We start from the raw sequence: 17,285 nt of genomic DNA, 5'->3' as shown, positions 1-17,285 counted from the left end.
AAGAATTCCTCTGTTCAGGTTATTTAGTTCCCCGTCACGCATGTTCTCTGATAGGATATATTTGAGTCACATTACTAGATGATCTATACTTGGTTCAATAAAAGCTTTGTCTCTCATTCCATAATATAGATGTTATCCACAGCCTTGCTGTCTGTATCTTCCAAAGCCATCTGCACGGGTCCATCGCTGCAGAGAAATGCATTAAAAAGAAAAAAAGATATCAAGCCACAGAGGTCTCTTCTTCACATGATATTATAGATCCTGATTGTGTTGAAACTGGTGGTTCCCAAGTTAGATACATACTTATGTCATGTGATGCACTGGTTGTTATGTTAAGCTTACCTGTTATACAGCGCTGTGGAATATGATGGCGCTATGTGAATAATATTAATAATGTACCTTTGTGATACCTGTGCGCATGTTTGAGTAAAGACTATTACCTGATATGAGGCTTCTTCTGAGAGCGACCTGGAGAGGACACAAGACACAATGTCTCAATAAAGTGCTTCTAATGGATGAAGATGGAAACGCTGAGCTGCTTCCTGGTAACTTAATCTTACGCCATACCAAAGAGACTCGGTTCACCTTATAGCTTTGGTTTTTTTTACTGTCTTTTTCATTATTTTTCTTGGCGAAAACCTGGTTTTATCTCATTTTCTTCCGATAAACTCCCTTTATCTGCAGACCTGGAGGGTGACTTTCCCGGCTCAAACACCACACTGAGCCAATGCTTTATGGCAATGCTAATGAAGTCCGTTCCTCCATAGACTTTCATTAGCTATAGTGTCTGACTGGGTGATTAAGACTGAGCGTTTCTACAACTGCAACAATGCAGTATGATAAGGTGTACGGGTGTTTGCCGCAGTTCCACCTTAACAATCTCCTATTATTGTCAGTATGAAGCCCTCCAAGATGTTATTAAACCTTAGCTCAATCACATCGTCGGTGTTCTAGCTCAACAACCGCTGAAGAGCATCTTATTACTAGATTTCCTTACAATTATCATTAACGTTTTACATGAATCAGGTATGAAACATGCTACCCTTGGCCCACTGGGTATATAAGTTCATCAGTAGTCATTTCTTCTTGGATCACCAAAATTCTGGAGAGAAAGGAGCATCGAGGTTGCTGAGGTCCCCCCGCTTTGGTTTTTGGTATGGTCCACCTACTGCTCTCTTAGACCTCTGCCGAGGCCTTGGTTTTATTACTGCAGAAAGTGTTGGTATCAGAGCTGGCTGGGTTTCACTAATACATGCCGAGGGTGGTGGAGGTAAAACTTTAACTACTGTAACCTAAATCCCAAGGGGGGGGGATATCTAAGCCCTTGTGGTGTACTTACATTTATATATGATTATTGCCGCTGTGATGACCAATGGAACCATGCAACCCAACGCAATCAGCAATCCATGGCCTTTACTCTTCTGAGGACTGGTGGGTGCTGAATGTGTCTTTCAAAACAATAGAAGTGAGAAGAACAATAAGAACGTTATGGAAGATACACCAAACCAAATGTGACAAAGAAGCTAAAGGAGAAACAAAATGTCTTATGAACAACATTCCAATTATTGTTCCGCATAAAACATGTGGTACAGATGAAGATATACCTGGTTCTTTTCATGGGCGATGTCTGGGATAGGATCCTCAGTGATGTTTTGCTCAAACATATAATAATTCAATGTTGATGTAGGTCCTACACAGTTTAAAAAGCACATTTTCAATACATTTTTTGACATAAAAGGAACTTTTAACCCGTATGGAGCCACCAGACCTAGACTGTCCATGACATTGAGGACTCTAAAGGACCCGTGCTGCAGATTAGATTTGGCTGGGTGTTTTTTTTCAGCTCCCTCTTACCATTATTTTGAGATGGGGTTGTTGATCCTGAAGGCTGCAAAGAAGGCTTGTAGGTGGTAGTGAAGGAGGTGGTAGTGGTACTAGTGGTGGTGGCATGTGAGCTGTCTGAAGGTAAAATGTTGGAGAATTGTTTACTAAATTGCAACTTCACTCAGCACTATGAAGGGCCGACCCCATTGAGCTTATCCTGCAAAAAAGGTCTGAGATAGCCCTGCATAATGTATAGGTAAATCAGTGAGATGACATGGAAGGATGGAATAAATCCATGGTTGACGAAAATGCTTTGGGTCTTAGTTGCCTACATACCCCTGCCGGGTATTTGCTCGATTATAAGACGAGGTTTTTTCCAGCGCAAATGCTCTGAAAAATACCCCTCGTCTTATAATCGAGGTCGTCTTCTAATCAGACCTCATTCTGCTTCGGCCGTGCTGCTTACCGAGCTTTGATCGCGAGCAGCGTCTCTGCTATTAGCCGCAGGAAACAGGAAGCTAGCACAGTCCTCACATAACTCTACCTACCCCCTCCTTCCTCTGGGGGCGGGGCCAGAGAAGTTGCTCGCACAGCCGGGCCCCTGCAGAAGTCTGCGAGTGGGAGATCTGCAGTTCAGGTAAGGGGGTGGGGGAGTGGTTGGTTTGAGCGTGTGTGTGTGTATGTGTGATTAATGGAATGAATGAGTATTTAAATGTTTGTGAATGAGTGTGTGTGTGTGATAGCATGGATGTGTAAGGGGGGTGGGGGTGGTAGCATGGCATAGGGAGGCTGTAATCACACTTCTAACATCCCCAGGTTCCAGCATGTACTGGCTACCTTGGCTTGATAGGAGTGTGATTGCTGTTAGCAGTATATATATATATATATATATATATATATATATATATATATCCAGAAATGCATTTTAACCCCCTATATGCCACTCAGCCCCATGATATGCCTTTTAACCCCCTATATGCCAGAGTGGCATATAGGGGTATAAGGCATATCATGGGGCAGAGGGGCATATAGGAGGGTATAAGACATTTCTGGAGGCAGAGTGGCATATAGAGGGTTAAAAGGCACATCATGGGGCAGAGTGGCAAATAGGGGGGTATAAGGCATTTCTGGGGGCAGAGTGGCAAGCCTGGGGGCAGATGTGCATAACTGGGGGGCAGGTTGGCAAATAAAAGGAAATAAAAAATATATTTATCATAGCTTTTATTAAATATGAAAATTAGTTTACATGAATTAATATTTACTAGTAAAACTTTTTCCTATAGGGTAGTCTTATATTCAGGCTTTTTGTTTTTTCCCTAAATTAATATTTTTATTTTGGGGGGTCGTCTTATAATCAGGGTCGTCTTATAATCGAGCAAATACGGTAATTCAGGTTGCCCATTAGGTTCCAGGTTCAGATACAGCCTACATAAGCCTGTCTCAATACCGATTGCCCCTGTCATAGTTGCCTACATACCCCGATCTGGTTTCTGCCCATCCCTGCCGAAGGTGTCTGCATATACCTGGTTGGGGGGCTCTCTGTACTCCTGGCTGACCTAGTCTTATGCTGTCTCCATAAAACATACATTTTTGGGGGGCTATGGTTTGTTGGGCAGATTTACAAAATGTTGACCATCACCCAACAATTACAAGGGTTTCTTTATACAGCAGAGGATGGAAACATTTCTAACTCATATCTTATGTTTAAAAGATTTGCGCACATGGCTTCCCTGTTCTAGATGCAGATCTCTGCTCACCCTCCTGGATCTCCACCGTTATGTCCTTCTTCATATCATTGAATATTCCCTTTATCTCCACACGGCAGCAGTAGGTTCCTGTGTCACTGGTGGTCACCCTGTGGATGGTCAGGGACACGTTCCCCTTTGCCATGTCCCCCAGTAACCGGTATCTTTCGGACTGCCTTTGGGTCACCTTCCTGCCATCCGTCCAGATGATCACATTGTCACAGCTGAACACTGAGCAGCTACCCCTGCCCCAGCACATGGATGACGCTTCTCCACTAACAGAGTATGTGCAGGGTAAGGTCATAGTTTGGCCAGAAGTGCCCCTCACATCTTCAGCTTGTATCACATGATCTTTGAATAATTAAAACAAACACACAACAGGGAAGGTTATTGAACATGAACGTTCTTCAACATTCCTTCACATGATTTATGATATGTTACCGTTTTTTTCTTGCACAATTACATGAGACTTAAAAAGCTTCAAAAACCCAAATTAAAAATCCAGAACATTCTCTATCGCAATTTTTAGAATTCCACTTATTTTCACGCAGCCTTTCAGCGTAGCTTAGAACTTTAAAATATATCCTTTTACCGTGAAGGGGAAGTGTTACCATTTTCAGAAGAAGGTTTAGGAATAGATAAGTGGTCATCAAACTGGGATACGTCGCTGGGACCTCGACCCCAAAATGTGGCAGGTAGTGAAAGCAGGGAAGATAAGCTTAAAGCGCAGGTGAAGAAAGAACATTTGACTAGTCCTTACCCCCTGTTCCCCCTGGAAAAGTTTTGGCAGCTGCCGATGATTTTTTGGCACTTACCTGAGAACAAGAAAATAATAAGAAGCCCCCACATATATGCCGAGGCCATGAGTAGCATGAAGAGATCTCAAGCTGTTTCACTTCTTCATTTGCCCATTTGAATGTAAAGTGGAAGTTCAGCGTATGCAAGCAAATTCATGGACAGCAATGGTTTCGTGTGAACAACTACGCCCTCCCCCCCCCAGCTGTTGTAATCGGAAGCAAATCTGCCACCAGACAGGCAATTGGTTTCCCGTAGTAAATCACAAGGGGTATTTCCTCGGTTCCTTAGTTGTTATTATTGTTGACATTAAACTTTGTTCTTCATTCTTAAGAAACTGATTAACCAAACTTTTCCCCTAGAAAAAGTAAGCTTTGCATAATGGTTATCTTAATTATCTGAGTAAAAAGACCATTTTGCTTACCTAACCATCAATCGCTTCCTGCTGCCCGCTCCCTCTCTTGAAAAGTGTGCCGGCAGTGTCTATATGGACAACTCTCTTCCAACTTGGACGATGAACTGGCAACGTGATATGGACACTGCTGGCCTCCATACTCGAGGAGCGATTGAGTGGGCAGTGGAAGTGCTTGACAGTAAGGTAAGCAATATGTAAGCAAATCCAGGAGCCCACCTGTGAACTGTCACAAACAACATTAACTTACAAATCGGCTAGTTCTCCCGCTTCATCGATATGATCATATAAAATGAGCACATTTTTAATTGAATACAAAGCGATTGTTGTGAATATCAGCATTTCTAATTTGTTAAAATGTAAAAATAGTATTGATTTTAAATAAAATAAGAATAGTTACTTGTGTAAATAGCTAACTGGTAATAGTGATGATGACACATCAATTAAGTTGTTTGTGAGTCAAATCTAATAAATTTATACGTGGGTAACTACTCAATGAATCCGTGTTACGTGTTAAGAGGTTCACTCTGGTTCTGTTAACCTGCATGGGATTCACGCCTATAACATGCATAAGGACACATCATGGAGGACAAAGACTCATCCACACAGTTGTCGAAGCTCCCATAAAAGGTAAGGCTTTCAAGTTCTTCTGCCGGGTAACTTTGTCCTACGTTCCATGTCTTCAAGTTAAGAGGAGAAAATTGAAGTTTCTTGAAAGTCCCTCATGTATGTGAAGAACGTTTTACTTCTGTTTTTAAGTATATATAGTATATCTTTTTTTATTTTTTACCCTTGTGTGTTATTTCGCAATTGTTCACATCCTTTGAAGCAGAAGAGACTCCATGAATATATTACAACTGGATATGCTTAGTTACTTTACCATTATGACATATTTTGTTTTTAAAATGCTTGTAGACTTTTTTTTTTGCATCATTCTTGTGTTTTTATGACTTACCTTAAGTATTAATTAAAAATGTTCTTTAAGCTTACTGTGCAGCTGCCTATTTTTATCAATTTATTTCCATAATGGTTGGAATCCCTTAAACTCTATGTGGAAGTTCTAGTACAGATAATTCCAGTATATGCTTATAATAATGTATTTGTCACTGTAGAATCTAAAATTAGTAGATCAGAGCTCCGAAGTGCTAAAATAAGCTTCACCTGAGGCCTTTTCCACCCATACCCTCAGTTTTGTCCAACTTACTGTGATGGTTCATGAAGATGCTACCCACCTTTCTTAAATATCAGTTGCTATACTACTAATATCGATTAATATCATTGGCTAGGGAGTATATAAAATATTGTACATGTTTTAATTATTTTATGATATGGAGACTAAATACCGAATTTTTCATTGTAAAATCAGATACCCTTCTCCCAAGTGAATAGACAGGATGAGGTCCATAGGTTAAACCACATGAAAATGTCACAAGAAGAATAATAAACAAGACAAGTAGTACATTTTAAATGTAAAATTGTATCATTTATTAGAGAAAGTTACAAGGTAGTACCACTTAGCATAATCTTTACAAAATGCCTGGTCAAGTAAGTTAAGTAGGAGTGAAATGTACAGAAAGCGCCCTCTGGACTCACTTAGAGTCATCCTCCAGCACTCAGGAGAGGAAAACCCCCTGTGGGGGAAACCTCTGGGGATCCATGGCTAAAAGGACTGCCCATCCCTCTGGGCAATAAGAGGTTAGTATTTCAACAGTAGTTTAAAGCACATTCGTACTGGCAGTAGAATGGACATGGTGACGATGGCTCTGTGGATCTTAATATCATGCTATTGAAACTTAATAACTTGTTCAGGTGAGTTTGAAGAACATATGCTGATCATGCACCCTTCTAAAAAAAAAAGCAACAGAAAAAGTTAGTTACATTAACAGCTCTACATATCAGCTACTGGCAAAAACATGATACCTTCAGAGTATACAGCTATAGAGAGACATAACCCTCACCCCGTTTGTGTGGGCCTTCCTCACCAGATTCTACCTGCACCTCTCCTCAGAGAGGATGTCTTGTAAGGTCTCTTGCTCACCATTAAGGTGACTTGTTGTTTCCTCATCCTTAAGTGATTGTTGTCTCTGACTGTCCTGTGGTCCTTAGGGTGTCTATTACAGAGCGCTATTTCCAGGCACCACTCTCCACGAAATCCACAATATAGGTATCTGTGTGTGCGTGTTTGTGTCAGTGGTTTGTGTTAGTGTGAGTGTCTGTGTATGTTAGCGTGTCTAGTTGTATTACTCTGAGTATCTGTGTGAGTAAGCGTAACTGCCCCTTCCGCGATCAGTCTCTGGATCTGCCTAATGTCACGTCTGCTCTCATGACAAGCACTCACCAGGAAAGCTCTTTTGCATTTTACAAACTCAAACCTTTACAGACAACGTAAGAGGAGAACCCTCCTTATCGGATTCTATCTGCACCTCTCCACCTGTCCGTGTCTCTTCAGGTTATCTGTGATTCTTTCATTTAAGGTCTCTGGGCTCATCCTTGAAGTGACTTGTTGTCTCTGACTGTCCAGCGGTCCTAAGGGTGTATAGTACTGAGCGTTATTACCAGGTACCACACAGCTCGTAATCCACCTCTCAGGAAACTTACTGTCTATCAGGTTCCTGCAACGCTGGTCCTCCAAGTGTTACACTATAGGTATTTGTGTCTAGGTGTTTGTGTTAGTGGCTTGGTCTGTGTTAGTGTTTGTGTGTGTTAGTGTAACTGCCCCTTTCTGCAATCAGTCTCTGGATGGACCATTCTTCCCGTTTGCCGTCGCCGACAAACATTTTTCAGAGAAGCTCTTTTCCATTTTACGATCTCAAGCCTTTACAGACAACGTAAGAGGAGAACCCTCCTTATCGGATTCTATCTGCACCTCTCCATGTCTCTTCAGGCTATCTGTGATTCTTTCATGTAAGGTCTCTGGCCTCATCCTTGAAGTGACTTGTTGTCTCTGACTCTCCTGCGTTCCAAAAGATGTATAGTACTGAGCTATATTGCCAGGTACCATACAGCTTGAAATCCATCTGTCTCGAATCTTACTGTCTATCAGGTTCCTGCAAGGCTGGTCCTCCAAGTGTTTGTGTCAAGGTGTTTGTGTTGGTGGCATTGTCTGTGTTAGTGTGTGTGTGTTTGTGTATCAGCCCCTTTCCGCGATCAGTCTCTGGATGGACCACTTGTCCTGTTTGTCGTCTCCGACAAGCCCTCACCGGGAAAGCTCTTTTGCATTTTACCTACTCAAGCCATCACAGACAACGTAAGAGGAGAACCCTCCTTATCGGATTCTATCTGCACCTCTCCATGTCTCTTCAGGCTATCTGTGATTCTTTCATGTAAGGTCTCTGGCCTCATCCTTGAAGTGACTTGTTGTCTCTGACTCTCCTGCGGTCCAAGAGATGTATAGTACTGAGCTATATTGCCAGGTACCATACCGCTTGAAATCCATCTGTCTCAAATCTTACTGTCTATCAGGTTCCTGCAAGGCTGGTCCTCCAAGTGTTTGTGTCAAGGTGTTTGTGTTGGTGGCATTGTCTGTGTTAGTGTGTGTGTGTTTGTGTATCAGCCCCTTTCCGCGATCAGTCTCTGGATGGACCACTTGTCCCGTTTGTCGTCTCCGACAAGCCCTCACCGGGGAAGCTCTTTTGCATTTTACCAACTCAAGCCATCACAGACAATGTAAGAGGAGAACCCTCCTTATCGGATTCTATCTGCACCTCTCCATGTCTTTTCAGGCTATCTGTGATTCTTTCATGTAAGGTCTCTGGCCTCATGCTTGAAGTGACTTGTTGTCTCTGACTCTCCTGCATTCCAAAAGATGTATAGTACTGAGCTATATTGCCAGGTACCATACCGCTTGAAATCCATCTGTCTCGAATCTTACTGTCTATCAGGTTCCTGCAAGGCTGGTCCTCCAAGCGTTTGTGTCAAGGTGTTTGTGTTGGTGGCATTGTCTGTGTTAGTGTGTGTGTGTTTGTGTATCAGCCCCTTTCCGCGATCAGTCTCTGGATGGACCACTTGTCCCGTTTGTCGTCTCCGACAAGCCCTCACCGGGGAAGCTCTTTTGCATTTTACCTACTCAAGCCATCATAGACAATGTAAGAGGAGAACCCTCCTTATCGGATTCTATCTGCACCTCTCCATGTCTCTTCAGGCTATCTGTGATTCTTTCATGTAAGGTCTCTGGCCTCATCCTTGAAGTGACTTGTTGTCTCTGACTCTCCTGCGTTCCAAAAGATGTATAGTACTGAGCTATATTGCCAGGTACCATACCGCTTGAAATCCATCTGTCTTGAATCTTACTGTCTATCAGGTTCCTGCAAGGCTTGTCCTCCAAGCGTTTGTGTCAAGGTGTTTGTGTTGGTGGCATTGTCTGTGTTAGTGTGTGTGTGTTTGTGTATCAGCCCCTTTCCGCGATCAGTCTCTGGATGGACCACTTGTCCCGTTTGTCGTCTCCGACAAGCCCTCACCGGGGAAGCTCTTTTGCATTTTACCTACTCAAGCCATCACAGACAATGTAAGAGGAGAACCCTCCTTATCGGATTCTATCTGCACCTCTCCATGTCTCTTCAGGCTATCTGTGATTCTTTCATGTAAGGTCTCTGGCCTCATCCTTGAAGTGACTTGTTGTCTCTGACTCTCCTGCATTCCAAAAGATGTATAGTACTGAGCTATATTGCCAGGTACCATACCGCTTGAAATCCATCTGTCTCGAATCTTACTGTCTATCAGGTTCCTGCAAGGCTGGTCCTCCAAGTGTTTGTGTCAAGGTGTTTGTGTTGGTGGCATTGTCTGTGTTAGTGTGTGTGTGTTTGTGTATCAGCCCCTTTCCGCGATCAGTCTCTGGATGGACCACTTGTCCCGTTTGTCGTCTCCGACAAGCCCTCACCGGGGAAGCTCTTTTGCATTTTACCAACTCAAGCCATCACAGACAATGTAAGAGGAGAACCCTCCTTATCGGATTCTATCTGCACCTCTCCATGTCTTTTCAGGCTATCTGTGATTTTTTCATGTAAGGTCTCTGGCCTCATCCTTGAAGTGACTTGTTGTCTCTGACTCTCCTGCGTTCCAAAAGATGTATAGTACTGAGCTATATTGCCAGGTACCATACCGCTTGAAATCCATCTGTCTCGAATCTTACTGTCTATCAGGTTCCTGCAAGGCTGGTCCTCCAAGCGTTTGTGTCAAGGTGTTTGTGTTGGTGGCATTGTCTGTGTTAGTGTGTGTGTGTTTGTGTATCATCCCCTTTCCGCGATCAGTCTCTGGATGGACCACTTGTCCCGTTTGTCGTCTCCGACAAGCCCTCACCGGGGAAGCTCTTTTGCATTTTACCTACTCAAGCCATCACAGACAATGTAAGAGGAGAACCCTCCTTATCGGATTCTATCTGCACCTCTCCATGTCTCTTCAGGCTATCTGTGATTCTTTCATGTAAGGTCTCTGGCCTCATCCTTGAAGTGACTTGTTGTCTCTGACTCTCCTGCGGTCTAAGAGATGTATAGTACTGAGCTATATTGCCAGGTACCATACCGCTTGAAATCCATCTGTCTCGAATCTTACTGTCTATCAGGTTCCTGCAAGGCTGGTCCTCCAAGTGTTTGTGTCAAGGTGTTTGTGTTGGTGGCATTGTCTGTGTTAGTGTGAGTGTTTGTGTGTGTTTGTGTATCAGCCCCTTTCCGCGATCAGTCTCTGGATGGACCACTTGTCCCGTTTGCAGTCTCCGACAAGCACTCACCAGGGAAGCTCTTTTGCATTTTACCAACTCAAGCCATCACAGACAATGTAAGAGGAGAACCCTCCTTATCGGATTCTATCTGCACCTCTCCATGTCTCTTCAGGCTATCTGTGACTCTTTCATGTAAGGTCTCTGGCCTCATCCTTGAAGTGACTTGTTGTCTCTGACTCTCCTGCGGTCCAAAAGATGTATAGTACTGAGCTATATTGCCAGGTACCATACCGCTTGAAATCCATCTGTCTAGAATCTTAATGTCTATCAGGTTCCTGCAAGGCTGGTCCTCCAAGTGTTTGTGTCAAGGTGTTTGTGTTGGTGGCATTGTCTGTGTTTGTGTGAGTGTTTGTGTATCAGCCCCTTTCCGCGATCAGTCTCTGGATGGACCACTTGTCCCGTTTGCAGTCTCCGACAAGCACTCACCAGGGAAGCTCTTTTGCATTTTACCAACTCAAGCCATCACAGACAATGTAAGAGGAGAACCTTCCTTATCGGATTCTATCTGCACCTCTCCACCTGTCCGTGTCTCTTCAGGCTATCTGTGATTCTTTCATGTAAAGTCTCTGGCCTCATCCTTTAAGTGACTTGTCGTCTTTGACTGTACTGCTGTCCTAAGGGTGTTTGTGTGAGTGGTTTGGTTTGTGTTAGTGTGAATGTGTGTGTTAGTGTAACTGCCCCTTCCACGATCAGTCTCTGGATGTGCCACTTCTCCCATCTGTCGTCGCCGACAAGCACTTACCAGAGAAGCTCTTTTGCATTTTACCAGCTCAAGCCTTTACAGACAACATAAGAGGAGAACCCTCCTTATCGGATTCTATCTGCACCTCTCCACCTGTCTGTGTCTCTTCAGGCTACCTGTGATTCTTTCTTTCATCCTTAAAGTGACTTGTTGTCTCTGACTGTCCTGCTGTCCTAAGGGTGTATAGTACTGAGCGCTATTACTCGGTGCTACACCGCTCAAAATCCATCGGTCTGGAAACCAACTCTCTGTCGGGCACCTCCAACGTTGGTCCTCCAAGTGTTACACTATACGTATTTGTGTCTTGGTGTTTGTGTGAGTGGCTTTGGTCTGTGAGTGCTTGTGTGTGTTAGTGTAACTGCCCCTTCCGCGATCAGCGACTTGTTTTCTCTCACTGTCCTGCGGTCCTAAGGGTGCATAGTACTGAGCGCTATTAGCAGATAACACGTCAGAGAAAATCCTCCTGTTGTGGATTTTACTCTCTCAAAGTTTCCTGCAACGCTGGTCCTCCAAGTGTTACACTATAAAGTATTTGAGTTTAGGTGTCTGTGTTAGTGTGAGTGTCTGGCTACGTTTGTGTGTGCCTGGTTGTGTTTATCTTCCCCTTCTGTGATCAGTCTCTTCATTGTTTTATCTGTAAAAACTGTTCTAGGCAAAAACATAAGTTTATAATTGTAAAGTTGCCAAATCTTTCCTAAAGATAGACCCCTCCATGTGCATGGGCAGAAAACACAAAATGTTAGACCATGGAGGAGGTGATCTGCTGCAGCTCTCTACCTAAACTGAAATCAATACCTAAAATGAAAAATCGGTGGCATACAATGCAAATAATTTTCATCACATATTCTTTTTTAAACTCTATACATATTTTTGCTAGATGTATAAAAACGTATCCAACCATAAATGAAAAGCCTTCAATTAACGCTCTTATTCTCTAAACTTTCCAACAATTTTTAGCTCTTTCTTTGAAGAAAACTAACAATTAATGAGAAAGCTGATTAATGTGGGAAAAAAGGCCACATTTTGTTTTTAAGGTTCTGAGACAATAAGTGGAATTTTGGCCACATTAAGCTTTTGTCTGGACATTAGCCAGTTTTATAATTTCCCGAGTAGCAAAAGTAAAAAAGAACATTATTAAATATCTTGACAGTGCTGACTGTTGCTTAATCTGCCAAAATAAGTCCAAATTTAAATGCAGCTGAACACTAAAATCCAATATATTTCATTCTGATATAAATTGTGCCCGTGGGCTTCCCAATGCAGGCCACCAACTGCCAGGAAAACACAAAGCTTTTCACTTCAATCATTCTCCTTACTTTCAAAAGTATCTAATGGGTGAAAAAGCTTAGTGTCCAAATATTATCAGATTCTTACTGTTTTCCCAAATCTATCCTGGAGATCTGGTGGCTTACACTTCAAAAAAGGGGCAAGATTTGTGGCCCCACCAGAGCTGGAAGAAATAGTCCGATCACTGTTATATTTACACAGGTTAAATGTCTGAACGATAAGTCTGGGTATTTCCTTCAGCGTCTTTCTTTCTTTATCAAAATGTATTCTTTATAATTTAAACATCCAAAATAAGGCATTATATACATTTAAATACAGCATCAATGGACTTGCCTTATTATCTGTGGGTGCATTAAATGATGGAAAGAAAGTATAGTTGAATAAATACCACTGGTCATGAAAGGGTTAAGCAAAAGCAAAGAATTTCCATATTATGTCTTTTTTTGTCCCAATGGAAGACTAGAAGTTAAATGACAAACTTTCAGCGGATTTCATCTAAAGTCTTGGATTTTGTCCTATGGTGGCTACCAAAAATTAAGAAATTTGGTTTTTGGGATTGGGGGCTGGTTAATACACAAAATTATGAGCTAATTGCCTTCATTTGGGACAAATTCTGACACATTAAAAATGCTTTAGCATTTTTCCACAATAAATGTGTTAAAAAGTCAATGATATATACATAAAACGGAAACATAACAATACGAAGCAGGGGGGGGGCAATAAAAACAGAAAGTAGGCAGAAAAAACATCAAATAGAAATACAGTTTGAAATAAACAACAGAGAATAGAAAGATTATCTTCCTACCCGACTTTCACCAAACAGTCAAGAAATGCACCCGATCCAGACGGCTCCATAAAATGAATCAATCATGTGTGCTTTGCATGGAGTGTATGTATCAGATATATATATACATGTATGTTGCTGATTGGCGTGTGTGTTGGCTGCTGTTACATATGCTGTAGCTGTATGTTATGTTCCAGTAATGTGTGAGAGAAAGACTAAGGTAAGCTCACTGACGTTAAGAGTCATCATTATGACATCACTGCCTAGCAACACAATTCTAGCAGGGAGGGGGAGTTAATGCTGAAGCTGATTGGTGTGTAAAAAGGGCCACATTTTGCATATGATGTTTTATGCAAAGTTCTGAGGCAATAAATGTATTTTGGACATATTATGCCTTTTTTGTAACACTAATAAGGTTTTTATGGAACTTGGCAGCCTACACTGCAAAAATAAAACAAAGAACATTAGAAAGTACCTTGACAGGGATTTCTATCGCTTAATGCGCAAAATAAGTCCAAACAACAATAAGTTTACTTTATAACACTAACTCTACTGATTCTATCCTGAAGATTCCATGGGTTTTTGTGGCTCAATATTTTAATAATTTAAATGCAGCTTAACACTAAAATCCAATATATTTTATTCAAATATAATGTATTTGCCCGAATATAGGTCGCACTTTTACAACCCACTTTAAGTCTTTAAACTTTAAGGTTAGGGTTAATTTAGGGGCAGTTATGGTTGTTGGGGTCATTAGGGTTAATTTAGAGGCAGTTATGGCTTTTGGGGCCTTTAGGGTTAATTTAGGGGCAGTTATGGTTGATGGGGTATTTAGGGTTCATTTAGGGAAATGTATTTTAACCTGTACATTATGTCGTAAAGGTACATTTCATTTTCAAAATGTATAGCTTGCGAAACCCCTTTGGAATTACCCACCAGCCGCCACTATATATATACGTAAAATGGAAACATAAAAATACAAAGCAGGGGGGAAAAAACAATAAAAACTGAAAATAGGGAAGGCAGAAAAAAACATAAAATAGAAATACGGTTTGAAATAAACAATAGAGAATAGAAAGATTATCTACAAAGATGTGAGACTTCCTACCAGACTTTCACCAAACGTCAAGAAACGCATCTGATCCAGACGGCTCCACAAAATGAATGAATCATGTGTGCTTTGCATGGAGTGTATGTATCAGATATATATATACATGTATGTAGCTGATTTGTGTGTATGTATGTTGTGTTTTGCTTGTATGTTTGTTGCTGATTGGTGTGTGTGTTGGCTGCTGTTCGTTACATATGTTGTAGCTGTATGTTATCTTCCTCTAATGTGTGAGAGATTAATGTTGACGCACTGTTATTGAGTCATCATTATGACATCACTGCCTAGCAACACAATTCTAGCAGGGGGAGGGGAAGTTAATATTGAAGCTGATTAATGTGTAAACAGCGCCACATTTTGTGTAGACAATAAATGTATTTTGGACATATTAAGCCTTTTTTGTAACACGAATCAGGCTTTTTATGGGACTTGGCAGCCTACACTGCAAAAATAAAACAAAGAACATTAGAAAACACAGGGATTTCTATCGCTTAATGCCAAAATAAGTCCAAGCAAAAATACGTTTACTTTATAACAGTAACTCTACTGACTCTATCCTGAAGATTTCATGGATTTTTGTGGCTCAATATTTTAATAATTTAAATGCAGCTTAACACTAAAATCCAATATATTTTATTCAAATATATACAGGCAGCCCTGGGAACATTCGGCTGTAAGGGCACAATGATTGGCCCAGGCAGACTGAAGGAGGAGTTAATGATTCCTGATGAGGTGGGGCTGCAGGAAAGGGGTGGGGCTGCAAGAAAGGGTACCGGATCTGACTCCAAATAAATGGGACTCATCTGAGGATTGCTGCCAGTCTGTTTGTAGGGCAAATTCCAGGTTATGTCCCTAAGGCCAGGCTTTACTCTCCATTTATCTGCTTTCTCTGGGCAAACCCTGTGTTGTCTGTATAGATCAAATGCGAAACCCCATGGAAACAGAGATCAACTGAGTAACACATGCAAACCCTGCATTGTCTTAATAGATCAAATGAGAAACATACATTTTTTTAATAAATATCCTAACAAGATCTACAATTCTTAGTAATAATATGGATGTATAATGTATAGTGTCAGAAATGGGATATATTTTGGGGAAATTAGAGGTTCCCAGATTCCGTCACACCATCTAGGGGTAAATTATTTCTGCTCATGTAGTGACGCACATAGTGCTTAGATGGTGTGCATGTAATTATGTGGAAGTGTATGGTGCTGGAGTGGCTGTGTGTGTGTATGTATGTGTGTATGTATAAGGTATTAGATTGTGTGTATGTATGTGTAAGTGTAGAGCTGCTCATCACACATCATAATTTAAATAGTCATATCCCCAACCACCATATCCGTATCTCCCACCATCATCATCATAATATTGGAACTCCCTATGACATCACATCCCCACCTATATATCATATGGCCATGGACCATGGACAGAATCTCATGTGCTGTTATGTGGTTCCATGCCTTGGAGTTGGATCCTGTAAACTTACCAAATGTGTTATTGATGCGGCAGCTGAAAGGCTGGACTTTTCCAGCATTCACTTTATTTTCTTCTACATTTAATACATAGAAAACTTACAAAAAGCACAGAAATGTATTTTTAACAAACAGATTAAGACAAAGTCTACAAATATTTACTTCCCCTGAAGTGCTGTAACTCATCTGGTGAAATGTATTAATATATTATTGATTACACAATATTTTCAGAAAAATGTTGTATTATTATTATTATTTATTGATTTATATAGCCTCGTCATACTCTGCAGCGCTGCTTATAAAGCAATAAGATTGATACAGTTTTATTCCCGTCTGAAATGTTAGCGATCCATCAAGTGTTCAATGTTACTTTATCCAATCGTGTAAATGTTCTCCGTGGCTCGGACCTTCAAGTTGTCCTCTCCTCCAATCGTGGGGAGACCTCTGTGAAAAACAGAATATTATCATACCTGGGAACACACAAGGTTTCACCTGGAGTCTCCGGGTGAAGCACCCAATCTCTGAGTCACATCGTGCACTCTTCAGGATGCGAGAGAGGTAATAGGCACGCCCACTCACCGCCTTATTCCCCTCCCACCCCATACAAACCCCGCCCACATACATGTACAGCTCCTCCTCCTTAAGTGGCACATACTGAATGCAGCATTTGAACTATCATTCTTTGTAGTATTAAATGCCCAAACTTTTCCCAGAAATAGTTATTTAGTGAGTAAAAATTCTGTATCAGATGCAAGCACTGATAGGTTGTTGTCATTAAAAAAGTCTTCAAAGTTACCCTGTGTTTTTTTACATAGTAGAATAGGAAGTTAAGATGCCCCCCCATGCTATACCCATAAGGCATATAGAGAGGTATATGCAGGCTGTGGGCCGATTAGCACTAACTCAAGGCAGTGGCCACATCACTGTCTTCTCTGGTGAGCGTCGGAATATGACATCATATCCATACTTACAAACTTTCAAAATGAGTCGACCCTGAGATGCTTGAAGTTTCTTGAAAGTCCCTCATGTATGTGAAGAACGTTCTATATAAGTATATATCTTATATATTTTTTAATTTTTTACCCTTGTGTGTTATTTTGCAGTTGTTCACATCCTTGGAAGCAGAAGAGACTCCATGAATATATTACAGCTGGATATGCTTAGTTACTTTACCATTATGACATATTTTGTTTTTAAAATGTTTTTTAAGTGTTTTGTAGACTTTTTTTTGCATCATTCTTGTGTTTTTTATGACTTACCTTTAGTATTAATTAAAAATGTTCTTTACGCTAACTGTGCAGCTGACTATTTTTATCAATTTATTTTCATAATGGTTGGAATCCCTTAAACTCTATGTGGAAGTTCTAGTATGTAACAGTGAATTCCAGTATATGCTTATA

The sequence above is a fragment of the Sceloporus occidentalis genome, unplaced genomic scaffold (assembly GCF_023333645.1).
Source record: "Sceloporus occidentalis isolate IW3139 unplaced genomic scaffold, rSceOcc1.0.p SCAF_62, whole genome shotgun sequence".
In the NCBI taxonomy this organism is placed as follows: Eukaryota; Metazoa; Chordata; class Lepidosauria; order Squamata; family Phrynosomatidae; genus Sceloporus; species Sceloporus occidentalis.
This window is presented reverse-complemented; position numbering follows the sequence as displayed.